The 25,723-nt window shown below is 31.1% G+C and overlaps 1 long non-coding RNA gene across 2 annotated transcripts; it reads left to right on the top strand.

Moving 5' to 3' along the window:
* The first annotated feature begins 400 nt into the window (after window positions 1–400).
* On the top strand, window positions 401–6,953 carry LOC136228779 (uncharacterized). 2 transcript variants are annotated; one of them, XR_010688840.1, is made up of 3 exons: window positions 401–782; window positions 2,329–2,595; window positions 6,701–6,953. It is a non-coding gene; the product is annotated as an uncharacterized lncRNA (long non-coding RNA). The 2 variants fall into 2 exon arrangements; XR_010688839.1 differs by lacking the exon at window positions 6,701–6,953 and having other exon boundaries at window positions 2,329–2,893.
* The last annotated feature ends 18,770 nt before the right edge of the window (window positions 6,954–25,723 follow it).

Below are 25,723 nucleotides of genomic sequence, written 5' to 3'. Positions count from 1 at the left end.
TGCACCTGACAGTGTGTGACTGGCATAATAAACACTACAACAAATTATCACTTGCGCCACGAATCATGCCACGAGAATTGAAAATTCGTGGCGTATTTTCATTTAGCCACGGGAAAAACAGATTCCACTACAAACTTAAAATCTCCTGATATATTCATGCCACAGGTAATTTTATTTCGTGGCAAACAAACACTTATGCCACGGTAATTTGTTTTCCCGTGGCTAATTCAATTAAGGCCACGAGAAAAAATTAACCGTAGCGTAAAATTACTTAAACCACATAATTTATTTCGTGGAAAAAATATTAATGGTTCTAACATTAATTTCAACTCTTTTGTTTATAATAAGAAAAACATATTAATTTAATTTACTTTTTCCATGGGCGGGAGAAAAAGAAAGTTATTTGCGCCAAAATTTCATATCACAGATTAGCCCTTTCCCAGCCACTAGGTCTGAAAACCGATTCTTCAGTTTCCTTCATTACTTTTCCCCAAATTCTTTGCCACAAAAATTACTTTCCCCAAAATTTCATTCAAGTTCTTTCCCATGGATTTTTTGATTCAATATTCTTCCCCAATTTTTGGTAGATCTAATATACTAGGGTTGATTATCTTCTACTCGGTTTCTGATTATTTCCTTCGTTATATCTATTAACTCTGACGGCCTGAAAATAGATAGGAGTGTCGCGGCTGTCTTATCTTCCTGAGGAAGCGGTTATTGCCGCTCAAAAAGATTTTTGTTTTCTGTGGGAATTGGTTCTGTTGGCTTCATCGTCGGTTTTGGTAATGCTTTTTATAATAGCTTTTGTTATGAAGGGCTTTACTCAAATTAATCTTTGAACCTGTTATACATATGAAGTATTAGATTTTGTGGCTATGTGATTTTGCATCATGTTTGCTATGCTAATTTAGTGGGTATGCATTTTTGTATCATGTTTGGCAGCTCTCTACATAAAATTTCTGGTTTTTATGTTCTGCAGCTCTCTGCATAAATTTTCTTGAATTACAATATATGGGCTAAGAAATTCTTGTTCTTAATTTATAATTCTAAACAAGGGTAGAAATATATTGGTAGAAATTTACCAATTACTAACACAAAACAAGCACATTTTGTCTCTTTGCTAAATCGAAAACCTTAAGGGCTTTCTCTACATCACCATATTTAGAATATTTGTCAATAAATGAGGTTGTTAGATGAAAATTTAACTTAATCTCTTACTTCTTTATGTACACATAGATCCAGATACCTATATCCACAGCTCTCAACTAAGCACAGGCTGATAGAACACTTAATAGTGTGTCGCTTTATCTGGTTTTGCAGTTCTATTACACTACAAACATGTGGCTTTAGATGTTTGATTCTCCTGATTAGAAGCATAAATTTGATAGAATATGATCGTGTCTTCACACTATTAATCAAATCAAACATAAGCATCGGATTTTTGTGTGCCGAATTCAGAACTTGCATCGACAGTAACCAAGTTAATGGTATGTGTTCCCTCTAGTGCCAATTAACCACTTCATAACAACCCCCATTGGTTTTTCTTGTACTACATTTTAAAATGATTTTTTGTTTTCCAAAAGAGATTTAAATATAAAAAGAAAAGGACATGAAGTGTTTTAAAGTAAAGTAGATTTTCCTTTAGTACAAATATTTTCGATTCTCATAGTTGCTTCCGCTGTTGCTAACACCTCTAATGTTGTCACTGCTACTGATCACAATGCAGTGTATACATCCTTAATTAAACACTTAGAAAAGAACATAACCCCCTAAACTTTTAGATATTGTATTTCCAAAGACACATTCAAACTTTAGTTTTGTTTTCCGAGCCCATATTCGCAATGCTCAAATGAACACAACAGAAACCCCAAACCATTAATCATCGTAACCCCAAAGCAATTAACCTATCTCAAAGTTGTTGTTATCTGCGCCAAGCAAGTTGGTTTCAAATTCAAAATACTTAGCCACCTACATGATTATGAAGGGATATCTTACACCTCTGCCAATCCTTTTTTTTTGTCATTGACATGAAAAATCTTAGATCCGTTCAAGTAGATGTTCTAGTCCATTCTACTTGGGTTCAAGTTGGGCATAATTGAAATGGTCATCATCAAATCTAGAGATATAAATGCTAGTGTGTCAATGACAAAAAAAAAAGGATTGGCAGAGGTGTAAGATATAAATTCTTGGGTTCAAGTTGGGCATAATTGAAATGGTCATCACCAACATTCTGTGTTCTTTGTTGTTTGCACTAAAATTGTTGGTTTTGAATGTATAATGGGCGGTGAGTGTGCCCCTATTTAAAAATTGGTTTTGAATGTATAATAGGTGGTGAGTGTGCCTCCATTTAAATTCTGTAGGCTTTTTGGCTGGAAGTTTCTAACAAAAATGATTCAGACATCATCTTAAAGTAAGTACACTTATATTGGTAAGTACATTTCCTAAGCTATTTTATTCTCTTCTTCGATTAGCAATTTTTAGATACTTTGCTACCATTGTAGACCTTCTTTTAATGAAGTTTTGTTGGCTATTTCTTCTCCTTTATGTTCTTACAGAGTTATTTTCTACTTCCCTCTTTCAGTTGGTAGTTTTCAGGTAAATTAAATTGTATTTTTACTATCTTTTCATTGGTTTTGTTTAGATTTTGCTTTATAATTATAGTTGCCTGTTAAATTTCTGACCATTTGAATTTTTTTGTTCAAGCTCAAATACATGATAGAATTTTCAGAAAGTTCAGAAAATAGCAAATACGTGTTCTAAAATAGCTTGTATCAATAGATGTGGTATGCATACAGATCTGATTAATTCTCAGAAAATTGAACCTGAAAAAGTTATTTTGTGATGAATACTTTATATCTTGTTAATTAACAAGCTTAGAAGTTTTAGTTCCTAAGTTACTGTACCTAAATATCATGATTCTGTGGTTTGAATGATAGAGTGATAGAGGCTTAGCTCTGATTAAAATGAAGGGATAATGTATCAAAATAGGCCTATGGTTTCAATTTAGGCTCTACGTATAAAATAGCACAAATATAGGTATAACGTTTAAAAAATGGTATTAATTTAGGCCTCGATAACGGATTGGGCACTTCATTCCTATTAATTTAGGCCTAAATTAATACCATTTTTTAAAAGTTAAGCCTATATTGGTGCTAATTTGTATGTGGAGCCTAAATTGATACTTCCTCAAAAACCATAGGCTCATATTCCTAAAATGAATGTTTAGTGTATTGAATCATGTTAAATCAGAAATCAGAACCGCCAGATGCTGGCAATGATCAGAAATCATGAGAACTTTCTGGACAATCTTGAGGAAGAACTCAAGAAACTCCAGTCTCAGAACAATCAGAATATACGAACCATGACTCCTAGATCATCTTATGAGTTGTTAGGAGATCTTCATAAGAAGCCAATTGAGCTGCCAACTTCATCTAGTGGACTCTCAGGATCCACCACCTTGAACCATTCTAAGCTGATTAATCAGAACTCATCAGAAATCACAACCTCCCAGGTTATACAATTCCCTCCAGAAATGACAGAAGCATATAAGAATATCATGAAATTTTTTACATATAAGAAGAGTCAAACCGTATATAGAACCATTAAGATGACCAAATACCCTAGGTATATATGCTCAGAAGACTGCAGTCCAGATGTTGTTCAGAAACTATTTCGATATGGATTTCTGGACAAAGTCATGACTGATGAGAGCCTTAATAGTGTTTCAAAACTCCCATCTATCATACCCAGATCCATTGACGAACTTGGATTAAGATTTGGAAGAGGAATATTTTGTGTTTAAATTTTTGATGCTGCTATGGACTTAGAAGGGAAACCAATAATAATTGCTCAGATTTTTAAGACTGGTAGAAACACTAAGATTGATGTAGATAATTCCGACCATCAATGGGACATTCCATGCAAATTAGAAAATTTTAAATCTTGGTTAGGAGAAAAACGAGCACATGGAATCCATACGATCAAATGTAGACTCGAAGACTATATTAGAAATAAAAAGGTGGCTATAATAGCCAGATCGAATCATGGAGAAGTTGAAGAAATGATAACTATCAACTATTTAATGGAAATGGGTGATGAAACGAGTCAACAAATTTTGATAGAAATGCATACGAAATTGATGGATAAGAAATATAAACATAGTTCAGATACATTGGCCCATTATGAATCTATATATGGCCCAAGAAAATCATGTTTAATTAGAATTGAGCCCATAAGACCTGAGCCCATGAATATTGACTCCATAAGGCCCAAAGAAGAAGCCCATCCAGGAAAAGAGGAGGATCCATTTGTTTAGAAAATGAGATAAAAATGGATAAGAAAAATAAGAAATATAAGAACGAGGTGTCAATACCTAAAGAAAAGGTGGCAATAAGATCAACACGTGGCAATACATGAAGATATGAAGAGACATGTGTCCAAAGAAAAAGCATGAGGTGGAAACATTAGAGATTAGTGGCAAGATGTAAAGCTTGAGGTGGAAGAGCAAAATAAAAAGCATTCGACACGTGTAACCTAAAAGTTTGTACTTTTAACTTTTGTAATGATGTAATCTCCTTTTTGGTAATTTCACCTTTGATCTTCTACCTATATAAGGAGAAGACATATGATGTATGAGAAATAACTTGATTTGAGCAATAAAAGCTTTCTTTCTCTCTATATCCATGGCTTTCTAAACTTCCCCTTTTAGCATCCATAGTTGTTAACTACTTAAGTTTAACTTCCGTATAGCATATTAGTTTAAAAAGATCCAGAGTTATAAAGCAACAATAGTTAGCCTTCAGACGAATCCAAGAGGTGTGTAGAGATGCTGGAACACAGCCATAACCCATGATGATGATGAGAAGGTGTCAGGCAGAGTTCAGAAGTCTCCACTGAGGATTGCTTTGAAAGGTATACTAGAGTTCCTCTATAACTCTTGTTCTAATTAAATTAATTTGTTATCATTAGTTACACTTAAAGGTTTAATATATTATGGATGTTAAATTTCATTTAACAATGTTTACTTCAGCGGTCTTTTGTCTTCCTACCCTTTTTAGGGTCATAAGAGCGATCCTGCACACATTATACACATCAGAATAGCATAATGTCCTTTCTCATTACAATTCCAACATTTACATTCTGTAAGTTTAGTATTTTTATCCCTTAGTGGTCTTTCTCGTCTTTTCCTAAATTTTCGTTTATATCTAAATCTGTTCCGATTTTCGGGATTATTTTTATATCGTCTAAATCGTTTTCGTCGAAATCGTCCATTATCATACTTGTTAGTATAAGACTTCTTATATGTCGGATTATGTCTATAAGTGCGATTAGGAGTATATCGTCTATATTTTCTCCTAACTTTATCATCACAACCAAAAACTAACCGTTTTTCCGTGAATCCACATATTTCTCGTAATCCGAGTTTCTTATCCTTTTTAACCTTTTGTTGAACTCTATATTCTTCACATTTTCGCATAAGATAAGCTCGTAGTACTCTAATTCTTTCTCCTAATGTATTTTCTTTTGGTTCTAATTGAGTATATTCTTTTGAAACTTCTACGTTGTATGGGTTTGGTAAGTGGTTATAATATAGTTGTTGGTATATCAATCCTTCTTGTGGTAAAAACCTAGCTTCATAAAAGAACTTAGTAAAACTGATAGTATATTCTGGTAATTTACTAATTTTACAACATTTCATGTTATTCAAATTCATTATTATTTCAGCTTTTCTTTCAGCAAATACTGTTTCTAGCCACTAACCATCTTTCTCCTAAAAATTCTCTTTTTAATACCATATCGAATAATAATAACATTGATTTCCAATCATGAGCACAAGCTTCTATTTGTGGTCTTAACTGATGAGTTATAGATTCCATCCAAAATCCTACTTTTCCTATCATTGTTTTAGAGATTAGGTCATACATATAATCTAAATTTTCAGTGTGAGATGAATTCATTAAGGCTATGTACATTCCTAAATTCCAATCATTTATTCGTCTACTTATTTCTTGTTCATCATAGACATTATCTAAGTCTAAAAAATATCCATTTGGATTTAATCCTTGAGACATAGATCCTATAAATTTTTTAAAGTCTCCTTGTTGGCCTATAGGTATATGTTGTGGAATCGTAGGTACTCTTTTAGTTACTACGTCTAAATTGGGGTCTATCATTTCTTCTTCTGGATAATTATCGGCATCTTCGTTTACTATATTTTCTGATCCTATATCTGATTCTTCATACCTAGTGTAGTTGTTGTTGTATTCGTTGTTTTCTATATCACTTTCTGGTTCTTCTATTATTGCATTAATGTTCTTCATTTGTTCTAATGCTTTCATTATTTGATGATTTTCTTCTATTAATTTTGTTTCATCTTTATTTTCTTCTTCTATATACCCAATGATTTTTAGTTTATTTCACTTTGAGTATCTGAACTATCTGAACTATCACTACTACTGTTACTGATGTGAATAGTTTTCCCTTTTACTTCTTTAACCATTGTTCTTAAGACTCTTACTTCTTCCTTTAATTCTTTTAATTCATCTGTAATGTGGTTTAGCTCTGTTTTTGTTTGTTTTAATTCTAGCTTTGTTTCTTTTAATTCTTTTTTAGTATTTTTAAATTTGTGTTTATATTTTTTATATTTTTCGACCCATTCTGTACTCGAATTTATGACTAATTTTATGTTTTCTTTTTGCAGGTCTTTGATTTCTTTATGTTGTTTTTCGATTTTTAGTTGAAGGTATTCGGCTTCGGTGCTTACGTCTACATTGGATGGTTTAGCATCATTGTCTTTGAGTTTGCTGTTTTTTAGCGGTTCATATTTGTATTTTTCCTTTTCAATAATTTCTTGGGCGTGATTCTTAAGAAATGTTATTACACTATGTTCTTGTTCTGCCATTCGAATTTTCCTTTTTTATGTAATACAGTTAAAAGATCTAAAGTTTTATTCACCTTTTCAAAGAGTTTAGGTTTTATTTTACTTATATCCATCATTATTGGTTCTTTATTTCGTCTCCATGCATCTATGGGTACTAGTTCTGGGGTTTTAGTTTGTGTTAGGTTTTCTCCTAAAGTAATGCTAGAGCTTTCTCCTAAAGTAATGCTAGAGCTTTCTTCTTCTAAGGGTTTTTTTCTTTTATCAATATTTGCTACTAACATGTTTAATTTTTCTAAAATTATCTTAAACGTTGGTATTTCCGATGTATTCCACAGTTTTGTTAATTCATGTGTTATCATTTCTTGGATTTGAATATGGTTTTCTTGTATTAAACTAAGAGTATTCTTTAATTGTTCTTTTGCTACAATCTCTATAAATATTTGGTCTAATTTTTGGTTAGGATCACTCATCTTTGTAGATTCTTTTTATCCATCCGTCTTTAAGTTTGATCCATTCTTTCTTAGGTGGTTCTAATAAAGAGTTTAATTGTTTGATTTCACATTCTAGTCTCTGTTGTTTAGATTCAATTTCTAAATATTTTATTTGAGATTCTATGATTGTCTCTGCCATAATAGTTTTTATTATTTGTAATTTTTTCTCTTTTTTATCAAGTTGTTGTCGTATGTTCATATTTTATTTATATACCGTATTTTGTTTTGGTCCTCTATCGTAATTCCTTCATTATTTATCTTATATTTTATTTTATTTAAAAAGTCGTATCCTAATAATAGTGCATATGTACTATCATATTCTGTTACTCCTACAATTATCTCATATTCTAGATCTTGAATTTTAAATCTAATTCTTATGCTTTTAGTTATGATTATTTCTCTAGTACTATTTGGACAGTTATAAGTTTGTGGTTCGATTAGTTCACATTTATTCTCATTTATTTGGCTAATATGTACTAAACTTTTGGTTCCTGTATTAATTTCAGCTATACAGTCAGTTGCTCGTAGCTCATTAAATAATATTACTTTTATTCGTAACTTATCTTCATAATATGTATGTAATAAATCTAATGTTCTCGGTTGTCTTATTATTTCTTTCTTAAAACTTAACCTTCCTCCTTCTATCCTAGGTAATAATTTCTGGATTGGTTGTAGTTTTCTAGAATTAAAATCTATACATATTTCGTCTGGTATTGTTATGATGGAATTTTCTTTATGTTCTAGTGCTTCTAATATTTCCTGATATAATTTTGGTACTAATATATCCCTATCATTTTGTTTTCTGATATGATGATTACCTGTAAGGGCATATATCATTTTTGTTTCTATACTAATTACTTTACTTCCTGGGGGCATTCTTATTCCTTCTAATTTATAATAGAGTGTTAAAGCTAGATCTATATGTTTATCTTCTAATGAGATACTAAAATCTGGTTGAATTGTGAATTTAAGTTTCTGATAAATTAAGTTTCCTCTTACTACTGCTATTAAGGCATCTTGGATATTATCTAATATTCTATCATCTAATACATATATTTGAATAGGAGTATCGATATTTTTCTGAAAATATGCTTTTATAGTGAATTCTATTCCTCCAAAGTAAATATTCCTATATTTCTTTGCTTCTTTATGTGATAATTTGGATAATTCTCTTTTTATTACGTCATTTGTTATTAAATTTATCCTTGCTCTACCATTTATAGTAGTTGTATCTATAATATTCTCATGCTTCTGAACAATATATCGTATATTTTTATTTCTCTCAAACCATTTTGTTTTAAATATCTTATTTACAGATAGCTCTTCAGTTTCATCTTGTATTTTCTGATAAATATCTGGTTTAAAACTTAAAGTTTGAGTTATACCACCTTCATAAGTATCCATTTGATAGTAGATATTAGTATTTTCTGTATGGGTTTGTTCTGTTATTTCTTTATTCTCTTCCATTGATTAAAGCTTGAATATGTCTGTAACTTTCAGTGATTATTTGTTTTTGAATTTCTATTGTCTCTTCTTGCTCTCTACGTTTTTCTTCTAATCTTTTTACTTCATCTTCTAAGTCGAAAACTCTTTTCTGTAATTTTATCTTTTCCATACGCTTAGCGTCTAAAGCGCCTTGTGCTAATTCTAATTGTCTATCTTTTAATTCTATAATTTGTAATGCTCTTCTACAACTTATAATATGTTGATTAATATCCTGATTATAAATTAATGGTTTTTCAGCAATAATCCTAAGACTTTCAACTGATATATCAATTATCTAGTGTGTATAATCCTGAAAAATCACGATTGTGAAATTAATTAGGCTTTTAATCATTACTACTTTTCGTGTTAACATTATATGCCTATTTAAATCATTAGTTCCTATATTAAGGAGATGTTGGTAATATTCTAATAATATAATTAATTTGCCTAATAGAATAGAAATTTCTAAACTATTGCTTAAATCTAATTCAATTATGCCGCTTGTTATTTTGTCAACTGCTTTCCTATGAATATTAAGCTGTGATGCAAACATACTGGTATATGAAGATGACATAGTGATTTCAAAAAGTTCTAACTATTTGTGAGATCCTTTTAAGTCTCTGATACCATTTTTGTGGACCGTTTTTTCTGATGTGTATAATGTGTGCAGGATCGCTCTTATGACCCTAAAAAGGGTAGGAAGACAAAAGACCGCTGAAGTAAACATTGTTAAATGAAATTTAACATCCATAATATATTAAACCTTTAAGTGTAACTAATGATAACAAATTAATTTAATTAGATCCAGAGTTATAAAGCAACAATAGTTAGCCTTCAGACGAATCCAAGAGGTGTGTAGAGATGCTGGAACACAGCCATAACCCATGATGATGATGAGAGGGTGTCAGGCAGAGTTCAGAAGTCTCCACTGAGGATTGCTTTGAAAGGTATACTAGAGTTCCTCTATAACTCTTGTTCTAATTAAATTAATTTGTTATCATTAGTTACACTTAAAGGTTTAATATATTATGGATGTTAAATTTCATTTAACAATGTTTACTTCAGCGGTCTTTTGTCTTCCTACCCTTTTTAGGGTCATAAGAGCGATCCTGCACACATTATACAATCAGAAAAAACGGTCCACAAAAATGGTATCACTGCCTGACACCCTCTCATCATCATCATGGGTTATGGATGTGTTCCAGCATCTCTACACACCTCTTGGATTCGTCTGAAGGCTAACTATTGTTGCTTTATAACTCTGGATCTTTTTAAACTAATATGCTATACGGAAGTTAAACTTAAGTAGTTAACAACTATGGATGCTAAAAGGGGAAGTTTAGAAAGCCATGGATATAGAGAGAAAGAAAGCTTTTATTGCTCAAAGCAAGTTATATCTCATACATCATATGTCTTCTCCTTATATAGGTAGAAGATCAAAGGTGAAATTACCAAAAAGGAGATTACATCATTACAAAAGTTAAAAGTACAAACTTTTAGGTTACACGTGTCGAATGCTTCTTATTTTGCTCTTCCACCTCAAGCTTTACATCTTGCCACTAATCTCTAATGTTTCCACCTCATGCTTCTTCTTTGGACACATGTCTCTTCATATCTTCATGTCTTGCCACGTGTTGATCTTATTGCCACCTTTTCTTTAGGTATTGACACCTCGTTCTTATATTTCTTATTTTTCTTATCCATTTTTATCTCATTTTCTAAACAAATGGATCCTCCTCTTTTCCTGGATGGGCTTCTTCTTTGGGCCTTATGGAGTCAATATTCATGGACTCAGGTCTTATGGGCTCAATTCTAATTAAACATGATTTTCTTGGGCCATATATAGATTCATAATGGGCCAATGTATCTGAACTATGTTTATATTTCTTATCCATCAATTTCGTATGCATTTCTATCAAAATTTGTTGACTCGTTTCATCACCCATTTCCATTAAATAGTTGATAGTTATCATTTCTTCAACTTCTCCATGATTCGATCTGGCTATTATAGCCACCTTTTTATTTCTAATATAGTCTTCGAGTCTACATTTGATCGTATGGATTCCATGTGCTCGTTTTTCTCCTAACCAAGATTTAAAATTTTCTAATTTGCATGGAATGTCCCATTGATGGTCGGAATTATCTACATCAATCTTAGTGTTTCTACCAGTCTTAAAAATCTGAGCAATTATTATTGGTTTCCCTTCTAAGTCCATAGCAGCATCAAAAATTTGAACACAAAATATTCCTCTTCCAAATCTTAATCCAAGTTCGTCAATGGATCTGGGTATGATAGATGGGAGTTTTGAAACACTATTAAGGCTCTCATCAGTCATGACTTTGTCCAGAAATCCATATCGAAATAGTTTCTGAACAACATCTGGACTGCAGTCTTCTGAGCATATATACCTAGGGTATTTGGTCATCTTAATGGTTCTATATACGGTTTGACTCTTCTTATATGTAAAAAATTTCATGATATTCTTATATGCTTCTGTCATTTCTGGAGGGAATTGTATAACCTGGGAGGTTGTGATTTCTGATGAGTTCTGATTAATCAGCTTAGAATGGTTCAAGGTGGTGGCTCCTGAGAGTCCACTAGATGAAGTTGACAGCTCAATTGGCTTCTTATGAAGATCTCCTAACAACTCATAAGATGATCTAGGAGTCATGGTTCGTATATTCTGATTGTTCTGAGACTGGAGTTTCTTGAGTTCTTCCTCAAGGTTGTCCAGAAAGTTCTCATGATTTCTGATCATTGCCAGCATCTGGCGGTTCTGATTTCTGATTTCTGATATTCGCTGGATCATTATCTCCATTCCTGCTCAAAAAATCAGCTAAGATATTTCGTTTTCCAGAGATAGGTTTAACAACAAAATTATAGCAATTGAAAAAACTTTGCCAATGCCTTCTTTTGTTCAGTTCTGGTAGGGGATCTATTTTATTTCTGATAAATGCTCATACTTGTGTATTATCTGTTCTTATGATAAATTCTATGGGTAACAAATGATACCTAAATCCTTTAATTCCATTTTTAACAGCTAGTAATTCTTTTTCATTGATATGATAATTTTTCTCTGAGGGTTTCCAAGTTCCTGATCTATAGCCACATATTAAAGGAGTTTCTTTGTCTATATCTTCTTTTCTATATGCGATGAGTACTGCTCCCCACCCGATATCACTAGCATCTGTATATAATTCTAATAGATCATTATCTTTAGGTAGTCTTAATTTTGGGAGAACTTTTACTGCTTCTTTTATTTTTCTTATAGTATCAGTATGAGTTGTCGTCCATTCAAATACTTTATGTTTCTTAATTAGCTCTTGCAAGGGTTGTCGTAATTTTGGTAAGTCTTTTATATAATCTGATGCATAATTTATTATTCCTAGAAATTGTTGGACTTCTTTCTTAGTATCTAATTTTTCTTTAAAATTTTCGATTCTAGTTACGATATGATCTTGTAGTTGTAATCCTTTACTATCTATTAATATCCTAAATATTCTATTTTATTTTTAAAGATTTCTGATTTCTTTTCAGATAAAAGGATTCCATGTTGTCGTACTGTTTTTATAAATGCATCTAGGTGCTGTAAATGGTCTGCTATATTATTACTGTAGATTAATATATCATCGACATAAACTACACAGAAGTCATTTAATTTTCTAAATATCGTATCCATTCGTCGTTGAAATATCTGGGGTGCATTTTTCAAACCAAAAGGTAACACAATCCATTCATAATGTCCTTGTGGTGCATTAAATGCTGTTAAATGTCTTGATTCTTTAGTAAGCTTAATTTGCCAAAAGCCACTTTTACAATCAAATTTACTAAACCACTTTTTTCCTGATAATCTATTAATTAAATTTCTCTTATAAGGTAAAAAATATCCATCAAAAATCGTTTTCTTATTTAGTTCTCGATAATCTATTACCATTCTTGCTTTGCCGCTCTTTTGTTCGCTATGTTTTCTTACTAAGAATGTCGGGCTACTATGAGGGCTTTTACTTTTTTGAATTAATTTTAAGTCTAATAATTCTTTTATTTGTATTTCAAATTCCTTTTGATCATCAGGACTATATCTTATTGGTCTAGTGCGAACAACATCATTAGGGTTTATGAGTTCTATCTTAGCATATATCTTTTCTTTTTCCCACAACGTTATAGGGTTTTCTCCAAAGTTGATCTTTAAATGGTCTAAATATTTTTGTTTTAAAAGTTCTAAATTATTATCTCTGTTTGTTTTGATATTATGTATTGTGAGTGGATATAAAGGTAGGACGCGCTTAAGGATAATCCATTTATTACAAGGAGTTAAAAGACTTATGGTTTCAGGTTTGATTAGCTGGACTTTAAAGAAATCAAGGAAATTATTTCCTAATAATATATGTTGTTTCATATTATTTTCTTGATAAATTATGGGTAATCGAAAGATTGTCTTGTTAAGTATTAATCTCATATTTTCGGCTATAATATCTAATTCTTTCATTTGTTCATTAAATCATGTAACTCTGACCTTATGTCCTTTAGATCTTTTCCATTTATGGGGAACTAGTACATCTTGCTTCGCTAAACATATATCAGCTCCACTATCTATAAATATGCGGCGTTTTATAATCTTATTAGGTTTATATTCTACCGGTGCTTCTACATATATGGCTACCATTAGTTATTAGTTTCACTATCTTCATATTCTATTGGTTCTAATTCTTCTGAGGTCTCACCTTCTGTTTCAGTAATATAAAATTCATCTTCTTTATGCCATTTATCATCGCTGGCTCTTATTTGTTCTAGACTCATTATAAATTCTGTTGTTCCTATATATTTGACACCTTTTTGTTTTAATTTAGGGCATTTATTAGCATAATGTCCTTTCTCATTACAATTCCAACATTTACATTCTGTAAGTTTAGTATTTTTATCCCTTAGTGGTCTTTCTCGTCTTTTCCTAAATTTTCGTTTATATCTAAATCTGTTCCGATTTTCGGGATTATTTTTATATCGTCTAAATCGTTTTCGTCGAAATCGTCCATTATCATACTTGTTAGTATAAGACTTCTTATATGTCGGATTATGTCTATAAGTGCGATTAGGAGTATATCGTCTATATTTTCTCCTAACTTTATCATCACAACCAAAAACTAACCGTTTTTCCGTGAATCCACATATTTCTCGTAATCCGAGTTTCTTATCCTTTTTAACCTTTTGTTGAACTCTATATTCTTCACATTTTCGCATAAGATAAGCTCGTAGTACTCTAATTCTTTCTCCTAATGTATTTTCTTTTGGTTCTAATTGAGTATATTCTTTTGAAACTTCTACGTTGTATGGGTTTGGTAAGTGGTCATAATATAGTTGTTGGTATATCAATCCTTCTTGTGGTAAAAACCTAGCTTCATAAAAGAACTTAGTAAAACTGATAGTATATTCTGGTAATTTACTAATTTTACAACATTTCATGTTATTCAAATTCATTATTATTTCAGCTTTTCTTTCAACAAATACTGTTTCTAGCCACTAACCATCTTTCTCCTAAAAATTCTCTTTTTAATACCATATCGAATAATAATAACATTGATTTCCAATCATGAGCACAAGCTTCTATTTGTGGTCTTAACTGATGAGTTATAGATTCCATCCAAAATCCTACTTTTCCTATCATTGTTTTAGAGATTAGGTCATACATATAATCTAAATTTTCAGTGTGAGATGAATTCATTAAGGCTATGTACATTCCTAAATTCCAATCATTTATTCGTCTACTTATTTCTTGTTCATCATAGACATTATCTAAGTCTAAAAAATATCCATTTGGATTTAATCCTTGAGACATAGATCCTATAAATTCTTTAAAGTCTCCTTGTTGGCCTATAGGTATATGTTGTGGAATCGTAGGTACTCTTTTAGTTACTACGTCTAAATTGGGGTCTATCATTTCTTCTTCTGGATAATTATCGGCATCTTCGTTTACTATATTTTCTGATCCTATATCTGATTCTTCATACCCAGTGTAGTTGTTGTTGTATTCGTTGTTTTCTATATCACTTTCTGGTTCTTCTTCTATTATTGCATTAATATTCTTCATTTGTTCTAATGCTTTCATTATTTGATGATTTTCTTCTATTAATTTTGTTTCATCTTTATTTTCTTCTTCTATATACCCAATGATTTTTAGTTTATTTTCACTTTGAGTATCTGAACTATCTGAACTATCACTACTACTGTTACTGATGTGAATAGTTTTCCCTTTTACTTCTTTAACCATTGTTCTTAAGACTCTTACTTCTTCCTTTAATTCTTTTAATTCATCTGTAATGTGGATTAGCTCTGTTTTTGTTTGTTTTAATTCTAGCTTTGTTTCTTTTAATTCTTTTTTAGTATTTTTAAATTTGTGTTTATATTTTTTATATTTTTCGACCCATTCTGTACTCGAATTTATGACTAATTTTATGTTTTCTTTTTGCAGGTCTTTGATTTCTTTATGTTGTTTTTCGATTTTTAGTTGAAGGTATTCGGCTTCGGTGCTTACGTCTACATTGGATGGTTTAGCATCATTGTCTTTGAGTTTGCTGTTTTTTAGCGGTTCATATTTGTATTTTTCCTTTTCAATAATTTCTTGGGCGTGATTCTTAAGAAATGTTATTACACTATGTTCTTGTTCTGCCATTAGAATTTTCCTTTTTGATGTAATACAGTTAAAAGATCTAAAGTTTTATTCACCTTTTCAGAGAGTTTAGGTTTTATTTTACTTATATCCATCATTATTGGTTCTTTACTTCGTCTCCATGCATCTATGGGTACTAGTTCTGGGGTTTTAGTTTGTGTTAGGTTTTCTCCTAAAGTAATGCTAGAGCTTTCTCCTAAAGTAATGCTAGAGCTTTCTTCTTCTAAGGGTTTTTTTTCTTTTATCAATATTTGCTACTAACATGTTTAATTTTTCTAAAATTATCTTAAACGTTGGTATTTCCGATATATTCCACAGTTTTGTTAATTCATGTGTTATCATTTCTTGGATTTGAATATGGTTTTCTTGTATTAAACTAAGAGTATTCTTTAATTGTTCTTTTGCTACAATCTCTATCCATATTTGGTCTAATGTTTGGTTAGGATAACTCATCTTTGTAGATTCTTTTTATCCATCCGTCTTCAAGTTTGATCCATTCTTTCTTAGGTGGTTCTAATAAAGAGTTTAATTGTTTGATTTCACATTCTAGTCTCTGTTGTTTAGATTCAATTTCTAAATATTTTATTTGAGATTCTATGATTGTCTCTGCCATAATAGTTTTTATTATTTGTAATTTTTTCTCTTTTTTATCAAGTTGTTGTCGTATGTTCATATTTTATTTATATACCGTATTTTGTTTTGGTCCTCTATCGTAATTCCTTCATTATTTATCTTATATTTTATTTTATTTAAAAAGTCGTATCCTAATAATAGTGCATATGTACTATCATATTCTGTTACTCCTACAATTATCTCATATTCTAGATCTTGAATTTTAAATCTAATTCTTATGCTTTTAGTTATGATTATTTCTCTAGTACTATTTGGACAGTTATAAGTTTGTGGTTCGATTAGTTCACATTTATTCTCATTTATTTGGCTAATATGTACTAAACTTTTGGTTCCTGTATTAATTTCAGCTATACAGTCAGTTGCTCGTAGCTCATTAAATAATATTACTTTTATTCGTAACTTATCTTCATAATATGTATGTAATAAATCTAATGTTCTCGGTTGTCTTATTATTTCTTTCTTAAAACTTAACCTTCCTCCTTCTATCCTAGGTAATAATTTCTGGATTGGTTGTAGTTTTCTAGAATTAAAATCTATACATATTTCGTCTGGTATTGTTATGATGGAATTTTTCTTATGTTCTAGTGGTTCTAATATTTCCTGATATAATTTTGGTACTAATATATCCCTATCATTTTGTTTTCTGATATGATGATTACCTGTAAGGGCATATATCATTTTTGTTTCTATACTAATTACTTTACTTCCTGGGGGCATTCTTATTCCTTCTAATTTATAATAGAGTGTTAAAGCTAGATCTTTATGTTTATCTTCTAATGAGATACTAAAATCTGGTTGAATTGTGAGTTTAAGTTTCTGATAAATTAAGTTTCCTCTTACTACTGCTATTAAGGCATCTTGGATATTATCTAATATTCTATCATCTAATACATATATTTGAATAGGAGTATCGATATTTTTCTGAAAATATGCTTTTATAGTGAATTCTATTCCTCCAAAGTAAATATTCCTATATTTCTTTGCTTCTTTATGTGATAATTTGGATAATTCTCTTTTTATTACGCCATTTGTTATTAAATTTATCCTTGCTCTACCATTTATAGTAGTTGTATCTATAATATTCTCATGCTTCTGAACAATATATCGTATATTTTTATTTCTCTCAAACCATTTTGTTTTAAATATCTTATTTACAGATAGCTCTTCAGTTTCATCTTGTATTTTCTGATAAATATCTGGTTTAAAACTTAAAGTTTGAGTTATACCACCTTCATAAGTATCCATTTGATAGTAGATATTAGTATTTTCTGTATGGGTTTGTTCTGTTATTTCTTTATTCTCTTCCATTGATTAAAGCTTGAATATGTCTGTAACTTTCAGTGATTATTTGTTTTTGAATTTCTATTGTCTCTTCTTGCTCTCTACGTTTTTCTTCTAATCTTTTTACTTCATCTTCTAAGTCGAAAACTCTTTTCTGTAATTTTATCTTTTCCATACGCTTAGCGTCTAAAGCGCCTTGTGCTAATTCTAATTGTCTATCTTTTAATTCTATAATTTGTAATGCTCTTCTACAACTTATAATATGTTGATTAATATCCTGATTATAAATTAATGGTTTTTCAGCAATAATCCTAAGACTTTCAACTGATATATCCATTATCTAGTGTGTATAATCCTGAAAAATCACGATTGTGAAATTAATTAGGCTTTTAATCATTACTACTTTTCGTGTTAACATTATATGCCTATTTAAATCATTAGTTCCTATATTAAGGAGATGTTGGTAATATTCTAATAATATAATTAATTTGCCTAATAGAATAGAAATTTCTAAACTATTGCTTAAATCTAATTCAATTATGCCGCTTGTTATTTTGTCAACTGCTTTCCTATGAATATTAAGCTGTGATGCAAACATACTGGTATATGAAGATGACATAGTGATTTCAAAAAGTTCTAAATCATGTTATTTCAATGAAAAGTTTACTTAGCATGATGAGATTATAATTATGTAAATTTGATTACATTTAGGGACATCCTTTATTAACTTAATGTATTAGTGATTTTACTTTCTCTTATAGTTTTTCTTCTTCTTTGGTATACAATTAGTTGATATGAGTTGACATATGAATTGTGTTTTAGTCAATTTCTAAAGTGGTCATTTTATCTAGCAAATGAGCTAACATGTGCATCGTATTGGCTGATAAGAGTTGATGCACCAGCAATGAAGGGTGTACCATGTTTTCAAATTATGGTTTATTATTATGTGTTTTTTCTAGTCTTTGTTTTGATTTTTGAATCCAGGTATATACATCCATGAGAATCAATTAACTAGTACTTTCTTGAATTTTGTATGATTTCCATTAAATCACTCTACAGTTTCTTTTTTCCATGGTAATTGTGTTGCTTATGTTAAATCATGTTGTTTTTTTTATTAATCATGAACTCGATTGGTGCCGCATTTAGGGATGACATTGCTCAATATATTTTACTACAATATTATCTTTAAAATGCAAATGATTGAGATTGTTGACACTAGTTTTGCAAAACTCCTATCAACTTGCATTATCATTCTTTCAACTTTTTTATTTTTAATTGTAAGGTAGTTCTTCCAGTAAGAGTAGACTTCCCTTTTTCACAGGCAGTGCTCTCTCATGATTTTGTGAGAATTCTAGAGTTTAATTTGCACTCATGATTTGCAAGAAATATATAGCCTCGAGACTCTAAAATGCTTCAAGCTACTTAAATAAATATATATAGTGCAATACCCCTATTTTCACATGCAATTTTTCTCATTATAATTTTTTTTTCTCTTAACAGATGATTGTTTGAAATCCAGATAAATGATCGAGAAAGCTGATGGATGAGGTGTAATTTTGAACAGTTTATTGTATTCAATTATCGATTTCTATCACTGTTATTCGTATACAGGATACACTGATAGGAAATGTAATTTTTGTGTTGGATACCTTTGTTTTAGACTTTTTCTTAATATATAATTTTTTTATTTGGAAGAATTTTTTTATGTTGTCGAGAGTTTCTTTATTTGATGATAAACTAATTGATATTTATTAAATATTTTTTCTGTTAATAATGATTAAAATTTTAGACTTTGTTTATCTTTTATTCTTTGTTCTTACTAATTGTAGCTCCCTTCAATCCAAAAATTCATATAATAATAAAAATAAAAACATAATGAAAAATAAATTACCAAAATTTGACTAGGTTTGCCACGATGGTACTTGTGGCTAAGTGAGGTTACTAGTCACGAGTTTTCTATTTTTGCCACGATTATGCTCGTGGCTAAGTGAGATTGATTGTTATCAGACAATATATCTTGCTATGGGAATTTTATTATTGCCACAGTTTTATCCGTGGCAAAAGGAAATGATTAGACACGGATTTTCCCGTGGCATAAAAATTAATTTATGCCACGACCACTGTTTTTCCGTGGCAACTACCTAGCCACACTCACTTGCGCCACGGGAGTACCCACCTTGAATTTCCGTGGCTAAATACCATAGCCACAGAAATATTACACTTGGGCCACGATTCTAACCGTGGCGCAAGTGATGATTTGTTGTAGTGAAATAACATGAAGTTTCTTATCCTTCCTTTGGCCTAAAACACATCCGACGGCTAAGTCACTTGCATCACATATGATTTCAAAAGGTAAATCCCAATCGGGTTTAGCAATTATGGGTGCACTGACTAAAACTACTTTCAATGTTTCGAAAGCTTTAACACAATCTTCATTGAAATCAAAGGTTGAGTCTTTCATGAGTAAATTAGTAAGTGGTTTGGAAATTATAGAGAAGTTTTTAATAAATCGTCTGTAAAAACCCGCATGTCCTAAAAATGACCTTACTCCCTTAACAGTAGTTGGAGGGGGTAATTTTTCTATTACTGAAGTTTTTGCTCTATCCACTTCTAATCATTTTTCAGATATTTTATGACCTAAAACAATTCCCTCGTCAACCATGAAATGACATTTTTCCCAGTTCAACACTAAATTCGTTTCTTCACATCTAGACAGAAATTTGTCCAAGTTCTGTAAACATGCATTGAAAGAATCTCCATAAACGGAAAAATCATCCATAAAAACTTCCATGATGTCTTCAATGAAATCGTTAAAAATTGCAGTCATACAACGTTGAAATGTTGCTGGTGCATTACATGGACCAAAAGGCATTCTCTTATATGCAAAGGCTCCATAAGGACATGTGAAGGTTGTTTTATCTTGGTCATCCGGGTAAATATAAAGTTGAAAGAATCCGGAGTAACCATCTAGAAAACAATAGAAAGCATGACCAGCTATCCTTTCGATCATTTGATCTATGAAAGGTAGAGGGAAATGATCTTTCCTGGTTGCTTTGTTAAGGTTCCTATAATCTATACAAACCCTCCAACCGGTGGTGGTTCGCGTAGGTATTAATTCACCTTCGTCGTTCTTTACTACAGTTATGCTTCCCTTTTTAGGTACACAATGGATTGGACTAACCCATTCACTATCCGAAATAGGATAAATGATTCCATTGTCTAAAAGTTTAGTAATCTCATTTTTTACTACTTCTTTCATGTTCGGATTTAAGCGTCTTCACCTATCCGCTTTAGGTGGCTTATCTTCTTCTAAGTGAATTCTGTACATTACAATACTAGGATTAATTCCTTTTAAGTCTGAAATTTGCCATCCCAGACTTCCTATCCTATTTCTAACAACTTCTTTCAATTTTTCTTCTTGAGCATGTGTTAATTTGTTAGAGATAATTATAGGTAGAGAATCGCCTTCGCCTAAGAAAGTGTACCTCAAATGGCTTGGTAACCCTTTAAGTTCTAATTTAGGGGGAATTACGATTGAAGGCGGAACTGGTCCATCTTCTCGAATCAAAGGCTCTGGGTCCTTATCTTCTAAGTCTTCTCCCATTATAGGTTCTATTATTTCTTCTTTTTGAATAATGTCTTTGACACATTCTTCAACTAAGTCAAGTTTCATACAAGCGAATTCCTCCATAGGATATTTCATCGCTTTGTTCATATTAAACTCAATCTTATCGTCTCCAATCCTTAAAACTACTTTCCCTTCCGACACATCAACTATAGCACGTCCTGTGTTCATAAACGGTCTGCCAAAAATTAGTGGACAATTAACGTCATATGCAAAATCTAATATAACGAAATCGGTAGGAAAAATAAATTTGTCGACTTTAACTAAAACACTACACCATAGATTGCCTATAGCAACCAACTTTCTAAACTCGTTACAGTAAATCGTTGCATTATCTTGCATTATCTATTGTTTTTTTATTGTTCATGTTCATGTGAGTCTAATGCAATGACTATGCATGGATCGTTGCCTTTGATTTATTTTTAATTGTTCAATTTGAACTAAGGCAACAATAATAAGACATTTACGACATGTCATTGCCTTATTTAACTTGATAATTAAATAAAGCAACGGTGTACCTTATAAAACTACTATTCCAATGTTGCATTTAATAAAAAATCATCATTATACCTAATTAATTTGTAAATTAATTAGGTATAGTGATTATTTTTGATAAATTTAATTTCAACATTTATTAATTAAGGATTTTATCTATAGTTTGTAAATAATTGCATTTATCGAATAAAAATAGTGTAAAATAGTGTAAAATAATATAATAATATATCTTAGACAGTCATAGAAAAAACCTAAATAAATAAATTATATACCAATTAGTTAATATATTAAAAATTTGTTCCAATTAATTAAAAAAATTTATTCCAATTAATTAAAAATTGGTAAAAAAAAATATGGATACCAAAATCTATCAAATTAACTAATAATATTGAACCTTTATTTGTCCAATAAAAATTCTATCAAAATAATCTTTTCATTTCCCACCATTAATTTTTACCCAAAAAAATTCATTTCCCTCCAACTTTTACTTTTCACAATTAACTTTCACTTCCCCCCAATTTTCACTCACAGACTTTTCACTTCCCCCCAATTCTATCTATCTATCTCTCTCTCAAGCGATTCGGGATTACTCTAACCCTGTACGATTTTGCTTTCTCTCTTAGCCATTTTCCGTTTCTCTCTCTCACAACTCTCATTCAAACTTGAGTTTTTCCATCTCAGAAAGCAAAGCCATCTTACCCATTTTGGGAAAAACTCGGTGCGATTAGGTTGGAATCTAGTTTTGGGGGGTGGGGTTTCATCCTCCTTTGTGTCTGTGGTTCCAAAAATCAAGAATCAAGGAATTAGAAGTAAGCAAAAGAGGATGGCTCGAAGCTTTTAGGCCGGAATCGATTAGGTTGCTGATTAGAGAATCCATGGAGTTTAGGGTCCTATTATCATCATCGATAAGTTGAGGGAGGGTCTCGGGATTCAACAAGGTAACCTCTCATTCTTCTGATTTGAAAAGTTTCATACATTTGATAAGCTTGAGGATTAACATGCTAACTAGTACAACAAAAGAATAACATTAACCAAATTGCAAATGCCTATGCCTTGTTATAGAATAAGGATTTGTTTTTCTCCCCTGTATGAAATTCTAAAGTAAATGTATCGATGCCTTCTTACCTGCAATGACATTTAAGCCCGCTAAATTTCTTTGAGAGATCATTCACAGGTAGAACATTATACTCCCAGTGCACATGTCAGAACTGGGTGGTAGTCAACTTGTATAACTGCCCTCAACCAGTACAAACCTTTAGTCTTTTAAGCTAGGGTGTGAGAACACTAAAGGGAGAGTGATCAACTTCTATCAATCGAACAAGTTAACAAGTACAGAAAAAGAATAAGATCAACCGAATGGCCCTTATTCACTTAACTGAATTCCCTGTAAGAGTTTGTAGGTTTGGTATTTGTCTGTGCCAATAGAAGTATTAGGCTTTTTTCGAGCTCTATTCATTTATCTCAAAAGCTAAAACTTGAGCTTCCTAGGGAGTCTAACCAAGCCTCATGAATGAAAGAATCATATGAGTTTTGATGTATCAGTTTGTCGACTAATTCAATTTCCTTTCACAAAGATTGAGTCCTGGAAACAAGAGTAACAAGGAGTACTAGTAACAATACAACATGTGTTATCTTAAGCTTAGGCCAAAATATAGAATTTGGGATATGGAATACAAAAATTGTAGAATTTACCTTTGAGATGCTCTTAATTAATGATCCATTAACTTCACTTGTAGAATTTGTAAAATCTGTAAAGTTTGAGGCTGTCCCAAATTTGAGTAGTGAAAAATTACTAGAATAGAAAGTTGTTTGTTTATTACTGTACCAGCTTTGGTTGCTGTGAAGTGATGCAGCATGGATTACGCCCAAACACTAGGGCAGGGAAGGTCTTATTTTGACACAATTTCAGTTGGTTTAGACCTAATCCTTGAATGGGGGAAGTAGACTCTAGTGTTGTTGCTTTGTTCTTTAGACTGGTATTTCTAGATTATGGAACAACTAACACATGTGTCCTTTGCTCCCTATCAATCATGTCCATGAGATTTCTTACCTCACTTCAATGGATTTTGTTTTACTAGGAATAGTGCTTTTTCCCGAGTAAAATTCCTTAAGAGTAAATCCCAATTAAAAATTCATGCTCATGTCTGGCTTGTCAGAATGAGAAAATTTACTTTTGAAACCTGTTGTATGAGCATTAGGCCCGTATTATTATTTTAACCAAATGAGGGTTTGGCCTCAGAAACAGTATTATTTTGAGAATAAGAGATCTGTTTTCTTTTTTAATTTAAAATGTCCTTGATTGAGTTGTAAAAGATGAGAGGTACATTGTATCAGCACATATTGAAATTATAGTAACACCTTTTGGGTTTTCCTTTCCAAAAGTAAACAAACAAGCTTCAATATCTTAGTTTTATAGATTTTGACATGACAATGCAGATTTCACTTCTCTTTAATTTCTAAATAACATCCAACTGAGTTTTCTAAGTCCATCTATCTGTAAATGAAGAAACCAAAGTTGGTACAGTAATAAACAAACAACTTTATATTTCTTAATATTAATTTTTTAGTGGATGAATAGAATGGGTGTCATCAATCCATTTGCATCATCCTCTCTCTCAACCTGCTCTGTTTTCCATCACCTAATGAATAAGATTTTGAACTCCTGTTACTTCTCACTTGTTACCTTAGGAGAATGTTGGAATTTAGAGCGTGTGATCAATGGTTAAAATAGGAGTTGTCGTCTTTACTAGAAAAAATATAGTACTGATTTAAATTATGATTGTAGAGCTTCTTTTAGAAAGTACTTTAATTACTTGTTGCATAGGTTTCATAATCCACTTTCAAACTTAAAGCACCTGCTTTAGCAATCAACTGACTTCTGTAATTGTTTTAAGTTTAGTTTACTAGTAATATTTTTTAAAGAAAAGGACTATAACCTTTGATGGTATTGCATATGAACTTTTTGGCAGAGAAGTTGGCATACATCTTATTGAGGCTCCAGTACTTCACCCGGTGAGAATTATTGAATGAAGTAGGTTGGCTATCAGTTTTTCCTGTATTTTTATCTAACCATTTCTTTCGACCACTGTACTATCTTTCCCTCAGGTTTCGGAAGGATTATTTAACTTTGTTATTGGATGGATCTTCATTTCTCTTGCTTTGTTATTTAAGAGAGACGCAAAATCTTCATTTGACGTTGTCTTAAATCGCACAAAGTAAGTTGTATATCTTCCTTTTTTGGGATTTTTACTTGTACTCACTAAGTGTTTGATTAATTAGTGTTAAAGAGAATTTATTATAGGTCAAAATTATCTTTGGATGTTTAAATTTTAAATAGATTTAAGGAGTTTTTAGACTATTATCCTTTTCAAATTTCAAGATGAGTTAATTATTCTGAATTAATATAATTTGGTCATTATGCAGTTAATGCTCAACTGTCTGAATTTGTCTACTTGAATACAAATAATTTGTTACTTACATCAATTTTTTATTGTGAATCCATCCATGTTAGCTTTTCTTTCCTTTTTATATATTAATTTTTTAATACCCTCACATGTTCCATTTTACAATCATCATGGCCCATAGAAAGTTTTTCAACAAAAATGAGACTAGATTAGATTAGAAACAGTAGAACGAAAATGAGACCATCAATTTTATCAACAAACACCCTCATTCATCGCCCTTTTTCCTCCTTGGTCCTTGCTTGCCAAACAGAAGGTCAAGATGATGATTGTGGATACCTCAACCCCATGATCACTTAGAACCTTATTGTCTGTTGTTGTTGAATTGTCATTGTCAACTGATCACATGATAAGTATCTGCTCCATGTACTTAATCATTTTTACATTGAACATCCTTTTATTTTCTGTAAAATCAAGTTTTCACTTAAGATGATATCAATTTCTTTTTACAACTTAAGATAACAAATTGAATGAGGGCTACTATGAGAGTTTCCTTTGATCATAACTTAATTTCTTGGAAATAAACTTTGTTATTATTCCATCTTACATTTCAGCTTTACTAGAAAGTTATAGAATTGATGGAAATAACCAGCTAGTAACTAAGGTAACTGCTCCTTTTTTTATTATTATATAACATGTAATAGGTTTATATAGCTGAAACATGATAGAATACAGAATAATAAACGAACTTACATTGTTGAAACTTAAGG

The sequence above is a fragment of the Euphorbia lathyris genome, chromosome 5 (genome assembly GCF_963576675.1).
Source record: "Euphorbia lathyris chromosome 5, ddEupLath1.1, whole genome shotgun sequence".
NCBI lineage: Eukaryota > Viridiplantae > Streptophyta > Magnoliopsida > Malpighiales > Euphorbiaceae > Euphorbia > Euphorbia lathyris.
The sequence above is the reverse complement of the archived record's forward strand: the minus strand, read 5'-3'. Positions and strand labels throughout refer to the sequence as shown.